This window comes from Hipposideros armiger, unplaced genomic scaffold (assembly GCF_001890085.2).
Source record: "Hipposideros armiger isolate ML-2016 unplaced genomic scaffold, ASM189008v1 scaffold_639, whole genome shotgun sequence".
Lineage (NCBI taxonomy): Eukaryota > Metazoa > Chordata > Mammalia > Chiroptera > Hipposideridae > Hipposideros > Hipposideros armiger.
In genome coordinates, this window is record NW_017731989.1 from 653,857 (window position 1) to 657,874 (window position 4,018).

General features: G+C 44.4%; 1 pseudogene; it reads right to left on the reverse strand.

The window, feature by feature from the left end:
* Positions 1–1,084: 1,084 nt before the first annotated feature.
* Positions 1,085–3,325, reverse strand: LOC109372470 (F-actin-capping protein subunit beta pseudogene; annotated as a pseudogene).
* Between the last annotated feature and the right edge of the window lie 693 nt (positions 3,326–4,018).

Consider the following 4,018-nt stretch of genomic DNA (forward strand, 5'->3'; position numbering starts at 1 on the left):
AAAAAATTTCTCTTGCCCTAATTGACTGCTGGGCAACGAATCTCCAGATAAAATTGTTTATGATTTTGAATGATTATTAACTATGTAATTTAAGCCTCAATCTGCTTGATATATAAAACATGACTCCTACCTCCCCTCTGCATTCAACTTCCATGAGTACATTCGTATGTGGAGCCTAAGGTGGTTATCAGTACAGCCAACACAGGTCTGGATGGTTTTATATACTAACTTCAACCAGAAGAATTGTTCCTAAAACAGGTGGTTGGGAGAGTTATTGTATAGAAAGCATATCTCCGCTTGGCAATAAAGCCAGGATACTTTCTATTGAAAGCCTGAATCAAAAACATAGTACTACATTTTGGATAAAGTGACTTGGTATATTTTGATTTGTGACTGTGTCCCAGTTTCTTTTTATTTATTTATTTTTGTTCTTTTTTTAAGTATGGAAGCTCAAGTATGAATTTTTTTTAAGCTTTACAAAAAATTAAAAATAAGAAAATCAAACAAAAAACTCCTTTTGCATGCCATAAAAATTGACACAATGGCACCTGGCCAGAAGAGCAGGCTCCTCACCTTCTCCATCAGGGGTCAGCCTGTGCAGGGCAATGCTGAAAGCCCCCTCTCCTTTCTCCCAGGCCTGCCCCCTATCACCCCTAAACCCCAAGCACATGTGGAATCAGATTTCCAGTTTTTCTTCTGTCGCACATCACAGTGATTTCATCCATTTTTTTGTTTGTTTTACATTTTCGACACCAATGTAACAAAAAGGTGGTAGGAAAGGGGCAGCAGACAGTGTATTTTATGCCTATAAATGGGGCGGGGGAGACAGGGGGTTGGGGCAAACAGAAAACACAGTCTATGGGAACATGGTGAGTTTTGATAGCAAAATGTGGTGGGAAGCAGGTGGCAGAGATGGATAAGTGTGTTTTGGGGGCACTGTGCAGTCATGATGCAAGTTGCTATGTGACCTGTTGGAAAAGAGGAAGGGGAAGAGAACAGAAAATGAGTTTTCTAAGAAAGGACTCTAATGAGTGCATGACCTGTTGGTTCCATGAAGCAGAGGTTTAAGAGAACCAGATCTTTTCTAAAGAAATTCTTGTTTCCATTTGTCTGCAAAAGTCTACAGTGACCTCAGCCTCTTTGTCTTTCCTAATAGAGCTCACTCAGCATACTTGTGATTTTATTTTCATGTCTTCTACCAGGTGCCCAATATTGGCTATGGGAGGGGAGCTGTCCTCAGCATCATCCTTCTCCATCTATCTGGTCAGGCTGCCTCCCAGGTTCCCGGTACCAGAGGCAGATTTGTGGGTTTGCAGGTATGGGAGAGGAACAAACGTTCCTCTCCCCTCAAGGTTCTTCTGGCTGGCCTAATAATCAAATAGACACGAGACAGATTAGCAAGAGAAAAATAACCAAATTTAATACTCACATATGTATAAGAACCTTGCATACATGAGCGAGCCAGAGACCCCACATGCACGAGAGGGCCAGAGATAGAAAGGGAACATGGGTACATAAAACATCCTGAGCTGAGGATGAGGTAAGAGGCCTTGAAGGGCTCTAAAAGGTAATCATTGCAGGATGATAAGAAGAGCAGATGTTTAGTAAATATTGGGTTGTCGGAGAAGTCATGATGCACTGTTGCAAAGAAAAACATAGAAAAAATACATCATGACTTTTCCTACAACCCAATAGAAGTTTGCCCCGCCCTATAGATTAGGGGGAAAAGGCTATCTCTGATGATAATCTCTTATGGGCAAGATTCCTGATTCAAGTTCTTCTAAGTAGTTAAGGGAGGTGCAGAAGTCTCTCTTGACCACTGCACTGTACACCTGATGCTGACGTTGAATAATATTGAACGTCAACTATAATTTAATATATATACATATATAGTCACGGGATGTGGAGTAGAGTGTGGGGAGTGGAGTCAATGGAATTGTAATAGCTATGTATGATGGGGGGGCAGAGTGGAATGGTGGATTGGGGGAGGGTTGTTGTCACTTTGTGAGGGGTCAAAAGTATAGCTATTGCACTGTTTTGTATACCTGAAACTAATTTTAAAAAATGAAGAAGAAGAAAAAAAAAAGTCTCTCTTGAGCCTGCAGCTAAAGTTGCCTTGAGCTCAAAATAATCCACTTACCCTAGAGGCACATCTTGGAGTGACTAGCTCTGAACACCCACAACAGCCTCAGCATCACCATGGAGGTCAGCTTGAAATAGACAGTGCGACCACCAGATTCTCCTGCATGTCCAGCACGTGAATGAAATACCAGCAGTCTGATTTCTCTGCTCTATCCCCAGCCTTCTTTGTGAGGGTCACTCCAGCAAAGCCAGGATCCAGACCTCAGAGGTAGACAGAGGACACACCGCCTTTCAGACATAGGCCTCTATACTGGTCAAAGGCATTGCTGGCTTCCACCACCCAGCTTCTCAGCTGAGCAGAAGGCATGGCCCCCTCTTCCAAAGGAGGGTCCCACTTGTTACTCCGTGGTGACATAGAGAAGTCCCATCTCTGTTGTAGTCACACAAAAGGTAAGCCTTTCCCATCACCTTGTGTGATTTTCAGTGGCTAGTCAACAGAAGATAGGAGTTCACGTAGACTGGGGACCAGGTCGATCAGGGCACTGAGGATTTGGGAATCCTGAAACTTGGGGAGAGGAGATGGTGAGCTCCATTCTCTCCACTCCCAGGGCCCCTGTCCTAGCTCAGGCCTCGCCCTAGTTCTCCCGGAATAAACCTGACTTTGTTGGCCTGTAGGTTTGCTCCTGGTGGTTGTGGGCTTCTCGGGTGAGGACAATATGTCATTTCATATCATGGTACATTCTGTCCTGGGTTCTAGGAGAGCTAGTAACAGGGAGACAAGACCTGGTCTGAGATATTAGGAACGTAACAAGTTTTCCTTAAGTGGCATTCGCTTCTCCCTTGCACTATGACGTTTTAACATCCTCAGCAAATGGCCAAGCTGTCCAGCTTGGTCAGGGGACTGGAGGGCTAGGATGGATCTCACTGTCCCTGCAATCCGATGGGGGAGGGGCCAGCCAGGCTGGGAGCTTCCTGCCAGGGTCTGTGGTCAGAGACAGCGAGAACACAGCTATGGAGGAAGTTTCACAACCCTGTGCACAGGCCGGAGTAAAGATGTGACTATGACCACAGGACAATGGGGCCCTGGGCAGCAGGNTGTTATGATTTTTATAAATTGAAGGCAAGGCCTTCCCCCGCAAAAAGATTCTGACCTGCTTTATTACAATGGTCTGGAACCGAACCAGTGATATCTGCGAGGTCTGCCTGCAGCATTGAAAACATCTGTTACCTCAGAGTTATTCATCTACCAGAATCACCTCCAAAAATAGTTTGCTGAATAAACAGTAGAATGGCTGCTGTAATCTTGACACGTGACCCTATTAACTTCCAAAGCCGTCACCTGACCTTGTGAACTGGCTTTACTCTCTGCTGATAATCACCGAGTTGTAACAATTGAAAGTTTTTTTTTCTCCTAAGACAACAATGGCATCATTTAACTTGCATTTCTTAGTGTTTTATTATGTTATCTGAACTTTGCTACTGTACTGGTTGACAACTAGAGCCATCACTTACTGAGGCTTTTGGTTTTTCTTTTTTTAGCTCTCACTTCCTCAGTTTTACTCTGGGGAGCACTTTAAACGTTTATGGAGCAACTCTTTCTTTCACTTCCTCTTGCAAGGCTGACTTTGCTTTGCTCTTGCTGTGTCGGACCGCCCTCTACTGGCGGAGCAAATCCTCTGCAGGAGCAGGAGCATCCTGCAGGGCTCTGGGACACAGAGGTGAGAGGTCAGCCTTTAAAACTCAAACAAGGGCACTCCTAGTTGACCCATAGGAAAATAATTTCATGTTTGATTATCACCATCCACGGGAACTCCAATTTTTTTTTTTTAAGATTTTATTGGGGAATTGGGAGAGGGGAACAGTGTTGGGGAATTGGGGAAGGGGAGCAGACAAATTGCTGATCCTTTGTTCTTCAGTCTAGTTGTGGAGGACGTTG